Source organism: Anomaloglossus baeobatrachus, chromosome 11 (assembly GCF_048569485.1).
Source record: "Anomaloglossus baeobatrachus isolate aAnoBae1 chromosome 11, aAnoBae1.hap1, whole genome shotgun sequence".
Taxonomy (NCBI): domain Eukaryota; kingdom Metazoa; phylum Chordata; class Amphibia; order Anura; family Aromobatidae; genus Anomaloglossus; species Anomaloglossus baeobatrachus.
The window spans coordinates 11658512-11672606 of record NC_134363.1 but is presented as its reverse complement, the minus strand read 5'-3'; the positions used below and the strand labels follow the sequence as shown (position 1 = coordinate 11672606).

The following is a 14095-nucleotide window of genomic DNA, read 5'->3' as shown; positions in this document are numbered from 1 at the left end:
AGACTCCGTCCACCAAGGTGGTACTGCCCAGGAGGATCCCGACTCCACCGACCGAGGTGGTACTGTCCAGGAGGATCCCAACGCCACCCACTGAGGTGGGATCCTCCTGGGCAGAACCAACTCCACCCACTAACGTGGTACTGACCAGGAGGATCCCAACTCCACCCTCTGTGGTGGTACTGCCCAGGAGGATCCAGTAAAATGACAACGCTGGTCTACAGTATCTCGGAAAGTGGAAAAACTGCTAGAGCATAAACTGAGCTGGTGCAATGGGTCCATGCTACAATAAGTGCCACACTGACTATTTTGGAACCCTTTGGTGTGGCTAGCTGTCACGACATGGATTAAGAAAGGTCCGGTGTGAGGCTAAATACACAAGTGTAACACCACGACAAACAAGGGGTACACCGGGGACACACAAACTACAGTGGGCCCTAGTGAGAGTGAAAATGGACACCACCTTCACTTACCTGCTGCTGTACCCTGCACTCCTAGTCAGTCCCTATACAGGTTCCTCACTTGTCGTTGAGCAGGAACCTGAAGCCCAGAAGGACCCTGCAGTAAACCCTGGCTAGTGAATGGGAAGGTAAGGATCATTAGTCCCAATGCTGCACTAAAACCACACACCAATGGAAGGTAAGACAGATGGGCGGAAAAGATCAACAAACTGTTGCAGTCAAACCCAAGACTGCAGCCCCCAAAGCAACTTCAAAAGAGGTCAACACCAACTCCTTTCCCTTCCAGGCCAAGCATCTAAATGAATGGGAATAACCGGTACTCTCTGCTGGTAGCACAGGGTATATAAAGGGACTGGGAGTGGTCCAAACCGGAAACACCTGAATTCTTAATGAGACTGCTTGCTGGCAGGGAATACTAGCAGAAGGTCTGGTGTGACGCCGAACACACAACAGGGGTAACATCACGACAAATGAGAGGGACACAAAAACAATGGTGGACCCTAGCGCTAGTGAGAGGGAAGATGGACACCTTCACTTGTCGCTGTACCCTGCAGTCCTAGTCAGTCCCTGTACAGGTTCCTCACCTTTCGCCAAGCAGAAACCTGAAGCCTAGAGGGACCTTGCAGTAAACCCTGGCAAGTGAATGGGAAGGTAAGGATCACTAGTCCCACCGCTGCACTAAAACCACTCACCAAGGTAAGTTAAGACAGACGGGGGGGGGGGGGTTGGGGGGAAAACAACAAACTGCTGCAGTCAGACCCAAGACTGCAGCCACCAAAGCAACTTCAAAAGAGGTCAACACCAACTCCTTTCACCTCCATCACCTGTCGCCAAGCAGGATCCTGAAGCACTGAGGGACCCTGCATTAAACCCTGGCTAGTGAATGGGAAGGTAAGGATCATTAGTCCCACCACTGCACTAAAACCACACACCAAGGGAAGGTAAGATAGACTGGGGGGAAAACAACAACAACGTACTGCTGAAGTCTGATCCAAGACTGCAGCCACCAAAGCAACTTCACGAGAGGTCAACACCATCTCCTTTCACCTCCAGGCCAAGCATCCTAATGAATGAGAATAACCGGCACCCTCTGCTGGTAGCAGAGTCTTCATAAGGAAAAGTGAGACTCGGGATATTTGACTATGAACGCTGTTGGTTTCACCAATGGCTCCATCCTTGAAAACTTATATTAAAGGCACTGGTGATCCACAATATATTAATGCAGCCTGTAAATTGAATGGGCGCCATATTGAAAGACCAGTCACTTTTTTGGGGGCAACCAGCACTAGCTCAGATCCAAAGTAGGATGATCTAGAACTTGATTTTTACTCACCACTTTCCTATTGACTGATTCTCCAAATTTCATTGCTCATGAACCCAAACCGGGCTTGACCTCCAATGGTCTATAATTCCCACATGGACTGTTGGCCATACTAGAAACTGTCTGGAGTAGCCGCACCGGCCAGTACCAAAATATATACTGGCATGAGTCCATGGTCCTATAGAACCTACTCTTGATCTCCATAGACCTCATGGTGGTCTATGTTTGACTCGTGGGACCACCAATCTCCATTATAGCACCAATGGGAAGAATGGTGTAACAATAAAGCCACAAATCCTACGATTGATCCAACAACGTTCAGTTAATGAAACTGTAATTCTGGCACAGACAGAGCCCGAGGGAATTAATGTTTTTTTTCCACCACTGTCTCTCGTGTGACGGCCATAAAACCTAATTACTGCTCAAAATTAGCCTCCGATAGGACTTTGCTTGAAGGGGTTAATTTGTTTTTGTTATCGCCCTTTTGCCTGGTTTCCGCTGAGCCAGAAAGCACCGATTCAGCAAGTTTGCATTATTAATGAGCTGCGAGCTTTAATTTAACCCCCGCTAACCAAAAACTGCTGACTGCGACGCGAAGAGCGAGTCCTGCCATGAGTGCTCGGTGTAAAAGCCAACACTTGCTGAGCTTCATACTAAAGTGTAAGATGAGGCAACCACAGAGATGGAGGCACATTTGTGTCTCCTCTGGGCTCTCCTGACGTGTAGACATCGGTGCTATCTTCACTACCGGAGGTTTCCATATTGATACACTTTTGAACACCTCATAAAAACACAAGATCTTGTGTATTTGGAGATCACACTTGCTAATATCTACAGTGATCCCCAAAATAAAGGGTTGCAGAACCCTTTGGGGCCAACAAGGTTTAGAAGGTTGATGGATCCTCAGAGTTTATTGCTGGTGGTCACAACTCCACCAAGATATGTTGAGATGTCAGAAGATGCCTTGGAGATGCTAAGCAAAGATGCCAATTCGAACCATCCATCAAGATGTTTGCTCAGATTGATATCAATGTTCTATCGACTTGGCCAATCCTCTTTTGAGTAGATGGTAGAAGATGTCGTATGTTGCCCATATGTCATGCTAGGTCTGGGGAAATACAGAACAAATGGTGAAAAAAGGAGGTGAGTGAAGAGGGAAACCCTATGTCTAGGCGAGGGGGAGATGGTGATCCCTGATAAAATGTTCCTCACCTATGTGCCAAGCAGGATACCTGGCCCTGGCTGACCCTGAAGTCCCTAGATAGGTTCCGCACCTATTCGCCGAGCAGGATACCTGACCCTGACGTCCCTCCATAGGTTCCGCACCTATGTGCCAAGCAGGATACCTGGCTCTGGCTGACCCTGACGTCCCTCCTTAGGTTCCGCACCTATGTGCTGAGCAGGATATTTGACTCTGACGTTCCTACATAGGTTCCGCAGCTATGGGTCGAGTAGGATACCTGGCCCTGCCTAACACTGACGACCCTAGATAGGTTACTCACCTATGCGCTGAGCAGGATACCTGTCCCTGGCTGACCCTGATGTCTCTAGGTAGGTTCCGCACCTATGCACTGAGCAGGATACCTGGCGCTGGTTGACTCTGAACTGAGCCGTAGGTAATGAACGGGCAAGGATGAGTGCTTAGTGAACCCCACTAAGTCCTAAAGAACACAAACAAGGAAGCAAACAAAAAACGTATCTCCAAGATCACTTAGGGGAGAGGAACCGCAACATACAAAAATTCTCTAGATGATTACAAGCCGACTGCTTGCAATCCAGACTGTATAGAAACTTAACTCTATCACCAGCAACATACCAAGGGGAAATGCAGGTATATAGAGACACAGAGGGACAATGACTAGCAGCTGAAAGGAAAAGATCTCCGCAGGGTCCTAAAGTGGGAAGAGTAAACCCTAACAGAGAAGACACACACAACTCCATTCCCACCACAGAGGAAACAATGAAATATCAAGGTGCAGTTTGTGTGACCAAACACAGTGACCTTATGCTGCCGGACATCACAGGGTTGTCTGTCAACCTTAACACACCCGTGACACCATGTCCAACCAAACAGTGATAGTTCTCCAAGGTCACAAAACTTATTTGCAGCCCCCGTGTTACTCTTGGCATGCATAAGTGCCAATGTAAAGTATTCCTCCTGAAGGTCAACCAACATTTAGAGGTTTCCAGCTTCCGTAGAAGACGTAACCTTTAGCTCAACCCATAATACACATACAGCAGATCCTACAAGGTTTCTCCAACTCTCAGTATTATAAGCCATCCATCAATGCCATAGGTTTCCATCAGAACTTCCTTAGTCCAAGCTGGTTTGATAACTCCAAAGTCCTGTTGTAGTTCCAACATACGTTCCTTTTTCGCTGTATGTAGGATGCAAAAATATATGAGGTGTCCATGCAAAACCAACAGTCCAAAGGGCTTGAGTCATTGAAGCCCAATGGACACGTAGGGTTTTATGATCATACAGAACCAATGGTGTGGTGGGTTAAGGTGATCTACGGTCCATCAAGGTTGGGCATTCAGGCAAGTTCTTTGGTTAAATGGGGAGAGTTGGTCTTTGAAGGCCATTATCGTAAAACAAGACCAATTGTGCAGTAGGATTAGGCAATTCTACAAGACCAGTGTCTCAATGAGGTTACGTAGTCCTACAACAGTCAAGACCAATGGTCCAATGAAGTTGGGTGATTACAGACGTCTAATGGTGATACATTTACATATCTATGGTTGTTCTTAGAGGATTGTCTTGGGGATCCTCTATGGAAGAAGAAGTTGACCTGCAACCACATCTCACGTTCTAGTAATTCTCCCAAATTGGTCAAATTATCTAACGTGGTCCTTTCAAACAACGCTGCTGCTGGAGATCATAATGCTGGTAGACGAGCAGCTCACTTGTAGCCTTGTCTATTTCTAAAGAAAATGTCTTTCCTGCTGGAAGTGCTTACTGCAGCTCATGTCAGAAGGTATTAGTGTCACATGGAGCTAAAATCCATGTCTCCATGTGGTTTGAGGGATATGAGAACCTTGTGCTACCCCTGGCAGTATCACTACTCCACACCAGAAATGAACCAGCTGGGACATCGCCCCCTGGCAAATCTTCGGGAGCTACAATGGTTATCTGCTTTCTATTTGTCACATTGTATCTAATTCTTAGTTTTCCAAAATGATTGTAATTGAAATAAATAATTAAGGAGATGTGTTATGTCTCCAATGTGCGTCCTCTGTGTATAGAACTAATGCTGGACTAGCAAAGCGTTAATGATGTCCAGACACAAGCAAAATCAAGGTCCATAAGCTTTTCTGGAGCAGAATGAAGCCATCTATATAGGGTGGAGGTGGAGAACATTAAAGGGGTTGTCCACTACTAGGATAACCCAAAAAATAAAGCCTATACTCACATCCCATGCTGGGGCCCTTCTTGTCCAGGATCACGTTGGCACAGCTCACATGGGGTTGTGACGTCAGGCGAACCCAATGTCCAATCGGCACCCACCGGCTTCCTTTTCCCCGCCTTCGGACCAGACGAGTTAACAGGAAGTGAACACTGCGACTCCACCCACTTCCTGTTGATTGATCATTTGGTCCAAAGATGAGGGTTGTCCACTACTAGGATAACCCCTTCTGATTCCACATGTTCCCCAAGGTACAATGATAAACCCTATACTCTCCTCCCGTACCTGCGCCCTTCTAGTGGTGCCCATGATCGTGGAGCCGGGACTCACATAGGGTTGTGACGTCACGTGAGCCCCGCATCCAATCAGCAGTGGCTTCCTTTTCCCCACCTTTGGACCAAAAGAGATAACAGGAAGGGAGCTCTGCGGCTCCACCCACTTCCTGTTGATGGATCATTTGGTCCAAAGATGAGGGGTTGTCCACTACTAGGATAACTCCTTCTTATTCCACATGTTTCCTCCCCAGGTACAATAATAAAGCCTATAATGTCCTCCCGTACCCACGCCCTTCTAGCGGTGCCCATGATTGTGGAGCCGGGACTCACATAGGGTTGTGATGTCACATGAGCCCTGCATCCAATCAGCCCTGGATTCCTTTTCTCCGCCTTCAGACCAAAACAGATAACAGGAAGTGAGCTCTGCAGCTCCACCCACTTCCTGTTGATTGCTCATTGGTCCGAAGATGAGGAGAAGGAAGCTGGCGCTGATTAGATATTGGGTTTGAGTGATGTCACAACCCTATGTACCCTATGTAAGCCCCGGCACTGGGAGTCCAGACATCATTGTGGCACCGGTACAGGAAAGGAGTAAAGGGTTTATAATTTTACCTGGTGAAAATGTGGAATCAGAAGGGGTTGTCCTAATGGTGGACAACCCCTTTAAGATTGAGTTATGTGAGCATTGCTCTAATTCTTGACATCTCTACAGGTGCCAACCTCTCCCGATGAGGTTAGTGATTCCCCAAACTAGAAGTCAAGAGAAGCAGAATGACATGTCTAAGGACACTGGGGTGATGAGTGGTAACACTGTAGAGGTGGTCCAGCGTAGATTCGGGCAGGCTGGAGCAGTGGTAGATTAGATATGAGGTAGGACAGGGTTAAGTCGAGGTAGAGAAGGAGATGGTCAAGTGGGTTGGCTAGTGACGCGGGCTATGTGGGGTGCCAGTTCTGAATAGGGTTAGAGTAAGAGAAGATGTGGCTACAATGTCAGGGAACACTGAGATAACCTCAAGAGGTCCAGAGCCTACGGATCACCCCAGTGGGCTTAGAGAGTCATGTGACCAGAGCAGCAATCGGGGCCCAGAAGCGGACAAAAGTAAAAGTAAAGGGGGAATGGAGACACAGAACTGGCAGCTTGATGACAAGTTCCAAGCTAGCGGGGGGACAGATCACAAAAGGGTACCCCAGAAACAGAACCATGAGGAGAGAGGCCATGTCTGTCATAACTGTGTGAAGATTAAACTGAACAAGTATGGTTGCCAAATGAGCTCTATTGTTATGTGGGTTACTATTTTGTCTACGGCAAGGACCACCAGTGGGGCATGGATACCATCCTGAAGAAACCAGTAAGTGTGCACCCCACCCAAGGTCACACGTGTACATGAAGTCTCCTTAGCGAAAGAGTGCGGTGCCCGTATGGCCCAGAGTCCGTGCCTTCCTTCAACACCACCTGTCATGGCTCGTTTTGGGGATTCGATCCTGTGACCTTCTGCTGTATGGTCGGATCCTTTGTTTTCTGGGCTTTTCTTTTCTATCCAGTTGCTGATGGTTCTTATTGTCTTTTTTCTCCCTTCTTGGTTTGCTCCTCTCCAGGTGTTTCTCATTTTCCGAGTTAGGTCTACCCCATCACATTCTGGGTTGGGTTTTATATGTTCACCTTTGCTGGCTACACCTCTAGGAGGACTTGTGTTTAGTAGTTCCTGCCATTTAAATTTAGAGTTTACCTTCTTGGGTAAACACCAGTTTAGTTCCTACAGTGGGTCGGTTTGTTTTCTTTCACCTCTTTTAGGTTTCTGAGAGGTTTTACTTGATCCACTTATTTGTAGCTCTCTTTAGCTTTCCATTTTGTCACTCTGGGTTTTTGTATTTTCATCCACACCTTCCTTTCCTTTTGTTGGCAGTCTGTTGTGGCCTCTCCTCTGGTCCTTCAGGAGGTATGAGAAACATCTCAACAGCCTTTTAGGGAGTCAGGTCCGAGGTGGTGTTTTGAGTTTTGCAGCTGGGGTCTTTCTAGTCTCTACAGGGACCAGTTGGGTGTGGCGAGTTCCTGTAGTAGGGCTTCCCTGTTTTAATTTCCCATGGGTGTTTAGGTTCACTCCATGATGTATGACCACTGCCATCTATGAAGGACAGAAGTGGATCTTTGTTTCCTCGCTGATCCCCATCATCATCCAAGGTTCTAAGGTAATTGAGCAAAAAAAATCTGGAGGAAATCAGGAGCCCAGTCCAGAAGACAGGAGCAGTACCCTTGATCCAAATGGCAAAGTAGCAAAGGTTAATGATGAGACCAAGCAAGGCTGATGACATCATGAATGCAAGACACACCTCCAGCAGATGATATTGTGACGCCCTGGTAAAAGCAGGTAGTCACAGAAGTAGTCCACCCTCCTTGTTACCACCAAAACCCACACCCAGGTACAACACACAGACGGTAAAGCCTAACCACACCCTCATGATAATAAGGACACACCAGTGGGTGGGATCAGGCGGATGAGAACGCCCACCTAAGGGTTCTGAAGTGTCAGGGGAGGGAACAAGACAGAAGGAGTTGACAGTTGACAGTGGAGTGAGGACGTGCAGTGGTGTCAGGGGTAGGGACCCCTGGACTACCTGGCTAGGTGGCAGACAGTGAACAGGGCCACAGGCGACGGAGATCCGGTCGCGGGAGACCTTAAGTGGACCGGGGCAGGGTTGTAGCCCCCCGGTGCTGACAGCGGGAATCCGGTCCGGAGGCCGTGCACAGACAGGGTGCCTGGACCCTAGGACGAGGAAGGTTGCATGACCCTTGTTAATCAACCAGCAGAGGACAAGGTTTCAGGCCTTGTTCTCCAGAAGCTCAGAGAACGAAACGGAAGCCCAACGCGGGGGGATAGGGTGTCCGCCAGAACCCACAGAGATCCCAAGGGTCACATTTTGCGGGCCACAACTCCCAAAACACATACAGTACTGGGAGTGGGACTTCTCTGTTCCATGCGAAGTCGTCCAAAAGGAAAGACAAACAGAGTGCAGGAGGAAGGGATACCTAGTCACTAACCAGGGTGTGGGACCCGAATACATCCGCCAATGGCGACCGGTCACTGGCAACTTGGTTTACTACTGGACTGGTGTGAGATTCTTGACAGTGAGTACACCATTGATCCCCTGTCCGACCCAGCGCACCCCTCCAGCAGCCATTACTCCCGTGTACCACAGAGGGCCCCGGGACTACACTTCCCCTACTCGTGGAGGGGATCCAACCTTGCAGCCCCCTGCTCCAATAGCCCCGGGCGCCCCATCACCGGGCAACGGCGGTGTCACCATCCCTCACCGCAACCCATGGGTGGCATCACCGACACATTAATCCCCTGTAAATATCCCTTTCTGACGGTTGTGAGGACGGACGGCCGTGCGAGCCCGGGTCCGGTCACCACTTGAGCCGCAGAAGCATACCCAGATCCGAGTGGCCCCAGAAGCGGCAGCGGCCCCTGCCCGCAACAATATCACTGAATTTAAGACACACCTCCAGCAGATGACATCGCTGAATGCAAGACACACCTCCAGCAGATGACATCACTGCATTTAAGACACACCTCCAGCAGATGACATCACTGCATTTAAGACACACCTCCAGCAGATGACATCACTGCATTTAAGACACACCTCCAGCAGATGACATCACTGCATTTAAGACACACCTCCAGCAGATGACATCACTGCATTTAAAAAAAACCGCTATTAAATCTACTCTTATAAAATTGTTTATTATATTTAATTAAAACAGAACAAATAAATTGTTCTTCTAATAAATATTACGAAACATAGAAAACATATATCAAGTGCAAGTGTCAGACAAACAGTGCCCTCGCCTGGGAACCGCCCCAGACAGTGTTAATGAACAAGTGAAGTGGGGGCGTTGATTCGTCACTGTCAGAGTGATACTGCTTGATATATGCTGTGACTACCCCTCATAGGTTAGATTTCTTCACTAAGTAGAGCCTGAGATAACGCTGTAGGTGTATGTCAGTCTCACCGTCCTTGCTCATCTCCAGCGGGGGCTACCACCACCAAAATATCGTGATAAAAAGTGTAGTACAAATATACAGAACCATAGACAACAGAGACAATAGGCGTTAGATGTCCAGGGTTCTTCTATTACATAGGTTTCCCTAGTTTGGAAGTACTGGAAGGTTAGGTTAGAGCTTAGAGTACCACTTAGCTTGTGGATCTCCTAGCTCTCCCGACGCGTTTCACCCCCCTAACGCAGTATGGGGGATCATCAGGGGATATAGAGGAATCACTTCTTGGAAAGAATGACACAAGATAGTTGATCCCTGTGGTTAAGTACTTGAGTTCTTGTAGGGTGACTATCTCCAATCTAGATAGTGATCACAGTTTCCCATCAAATTAGTACCTTGACTCTCCGTAGTTGAATGTTCAAGCATAACGGGTACGTCTATTGTAGCCGGGAAGTTGAATCCAATGTTCGAGTTTTTGCACTATGTGTCTGGGTCAAAAACAGGTCCTTCTGATAACCTGACAGATCCACCTATATGGTTTGGAAAGATATAGTTCCTCAGGGTATGGCTGACCACTGGTTTTTTGCCTGTAGATAGCAAATCATATAAAGATGTATGACAAGCAGGTGTCCCTAGTTGCCTGCCTTCAATGACATGTGCAGGGTTTAATCCTTTCTTCTGTGAGGAGGCGGAGAGGGCAGGTCTGTCATGGGACTTATGGCTATATGTAGACTTCAGGTGTATATTCCCCTGCTGTGAGCTCAACCAGCAAAGACTGTCAGTCCCGAGTGGAGCACTCTATACACGCTGGGAGCCCACGGTCCACGGACGTCAGGGGAGGATGCCAGGGGAGGATGCCAGGGGAGCCACCTTGTCTGCTAGTTCCTGTCAAGGCTCCCCTGGCATCCTCCCCTGACGTCCGTGGACCGTGGGCTCCCAGCGTGTATAGAGTGCTCCACTCGGGACTGACAGTCTTTGCTGGTTGAGCTCACAGCAGGGGAATATACACCTGAAGTCTACATATAGCCATAAGTCCCATGACAGACCTGCCCTCTCCGCCTCCTCACAGAAGAAAGGATTAAACCCTGCACATGTCATTGAAGGCAGGCAACTAGGGACACCTGCTTGTCATACATCTTTATATGATTTGCTATCTACAGGCAAAAAACCAGTGGTCAGCCATACCCTGAGGAACTATATCTTTCCAAACCATATAGGTGGATCTGTCAGGTTATCAGAAGGACCTGTTTTTGACCCAGACACATAGTGCAAAAACTCGAACATTGGATTCAACTTCCCGGCTACAATAGACGTACCCGTTATGCTTGAACATTCAACTACGGAGAGTCAAGGTACTAATTTGATGGGAAACTGTGATCACTATCTAGATTGGAGATAGTCACCCTACAAGAACTCAAGTACTTAACCACAGGGATCAACTATCTTGTGTCATTCTTTCCAAGAAGTGATTCCTCTATATCCCCTGATGATCCCCCATACTGCGTTAGGGGGGTGAAACGCGTCGGGAGAGCTAGGAGATCCACAAGCTAAGTGGTACTCTAAGCTCTAACCTAACCTTCCAGTACTTCCAAACTAGGGAAACCTATGTAATAGAAGAACCCTGGACATCTAACGCCTATTGTCTCTGTTGTCTATGGTTCTGTATATTTGTACTACACTTTTTATCACGATATTTTGGTGGTGGTAGCCCCCGCTGGAGATGAGCAAGGACGGTGAGACTGACATACACCTACAGCGTTATCTCAGGCTCTACTTAGTGAAGAAATCTAACCTATGAGGGGTAGTCACAGCATATATCAAGCAGTATCACTCTGACAGTGACGAATCAACGCCCCCACTTCACTTGTTCATTAACACTGTCTGGGGCGGTTCCCAGGCGAGGGCACTGTTTGTCTGACACTTGCACTTGATATATGTTTTCTATGTTTCGTAATATTTATTAGAAGAACAATTTATTTGTTCTGTTTTAATTAAATATAATAAACAATTTTATAAGAGTAGATTTAATAGTGGTTTTTTTGATAACTACTACTCTATACAATAATTGCTAGTGGTTCATACATAACTGCATTTAAGACACACCTCCAGCAGATGACATCACTGCATTTAAGACACACCTCCAGCTGGTGACATCACTGACTTTAGGACAAACCTCCAGCAGATGACATCACCACATTTAAGACACACCTGCAGCAGATGACATCACATGAATTTAAGACACACCTCCATCAGATGACATCACAGAATTTAAGACACACCTCCATCAGATGACATCACAGAATTTAAGACACACCTCCAGCAGATGACATCACATAATTTAAGACACACCTCCAGCAGATGACATCCCGTAATTTAAGACATACTTCCAGAAGATGATGCAGTGAATTTAAGACACACCTCCAGCAGATGACATCACAGAATTTAAGACACACCTCCAGCAGATGACATCACAGAATTTAAGACACACCTCCAGCAGATGACACATCAGTGAATTTAAGACACACCCCAGCAGATGACATCACTGAATTTAAGACACACCTCCAGCAGATGATATCACTGAATTTAAGACACACCTCCAGCAGATGACATCACTGAATTTAAGACACACCTCCAGCAGATGACATCACTGAATTTAAGACACACCTCCAGCAGATGATATCACTGAATTTAAGACACACCTCCAGCAGATGACATCACTGAATTTAAGACACACCTCCAGCAGATGACATCACTGCATTTAAGACACACCTCCAGCTGGTGACATCACTGACTTTAGGACACACCTCCAGCAGATGACATCACAGTATTTAAGACACACCTCCAGCAGATCACATCACAGAATTTAACACACCTCCAGCAGATGACATCACTGGATTTAAGACACACCTCCAGCAGATGACATCACATGGATTTAAGACACACCTCCAGCAGATGACATCACTGTATTTAAGACACACCTCCAGCAGATGACATCACTGCATTTAAGACACACCTCCAGCAGATGACATCACATGAATTTAAGACACACCTCCAGCAGATGACATCACTGGATTTAAGACACACCTCCAGCAGATGACATCACATGGATTTAAGACACACCTCCAGCAGATGACATCACTGTATTTAAGACACACCTCCAGCAGATGACATCACTGCATTTAAGACACACCTCCAGCAGATGACATCACATGAATTTAAGACACACCTCCAGAAGATGACATCCCATAATTTAAGACACACCTCCAGATGACAGCACTGAATTTAAGACACACCTCCAGCAGATGACATCCCATAATTTAAGACACACCTCCAGCAGATGACATCACATGATTTTAAGACACACCCCCAGCAGATGACATCACCACATTTAAGACACACCTCCAGCAGATGACATCACATGAATTTAAGACACACCTCCAGAAGATGACATCCCATAATTTAAAACACACCCCCAGCAGATGACATCCCATGAATTTAAGACACACCTCCAGAAGATGACATCCCATAATTTAAGACACACCTCCAGATGACAGCACTGAATTTAAGACACACCTCCAGCAGATGACATCACTGTATTTAAGACACACCTCCAGCAGATAACATCACTGGATTTAAGACACACCTCCAGCAGATGACATAACTGGATTTAAGACACACCTCCAGCAGATGACATCACTGCATTTAAGACACACCTCCAGCAGATGACATCACTGAATTTAAGACACACCTCCAGCAGATGACACATCAGTGAATTTAAGACACACCCCCAGCAGATGACATCACTGACTTTAAGAGACACCTCCAGCAGATGACATCACATGAATTTAAGACACACCTCCAGCAGATGACATCACATGAATTTAAGACACACCTCCAGCAGATGACATCACTAAATATAGAATCCATATCTTGGGGAGCAGAATCTGGTCCAATCCAGAAGTGTCCTTGATAATGGGGGAGATAGGTTTGGATTAGTGGTAACCTGACTGCTCGGGCAGGGTGAATGCTACATTATAGCCAGAAATATCATCATTATTTTGTAATGATGATCTTCAGATTCCTCCTCGTTTAGCGTCAGCCTCTGCAGCCCCCCGCACCTCCCACCACACTGACGTGTCAGGATTTTTTACTATATTGAGCCCTGCAGGGAATATTACTCACCGGCCTATTAAATGCGCTTTCCATTAGGAGCGGGGATTGGATTATTTGCCGCTCTGCACCTGGAGCTCAGCAGCCGCCTGACATTAAATGCACTGGTCCGCGAAGTTTATCACAATTAGGCGGCGATCTACAAGACCTGGCATAGATGGACGGCCTCAATATATATCCACAATGGGCAAACCCGTTCATCAGCCGTAGTCACTACTGATACCAGCACACCCTGGCAGCAACGTCAGGCAATACAGAGGCAGCAAGACGATGAGAATGGATTATTCACTGAGTAAAACAACCACCAAACATTTGCAGGGGCTGGATGTTAAATTTTAGTCTAAGGGGGCATGCAACACCGATGGCCCATGAGAAGTAGTCCATCATTAACCGGTTTAATGCTTGTTGCTGCATAAGAACTGAAGCTAGTGTTGGGATTGCTTACGCATAGGGATAACACACGTAT

General features: G+C 47.1%; 1 long non-coding RNA gene across 1 annotated transcript in view; it reads right to left on the bottom strand.

Annotated features, from left to right (window-relative positions):
* The window catches only part of LOC142256997 (uncharacterized), a 117181-nt gene that overhangs the window by 35025 nt on the left and 68061 nt on the right, over positions 1-14095 (bottom strand). The window lies entirely within an intron of this gene.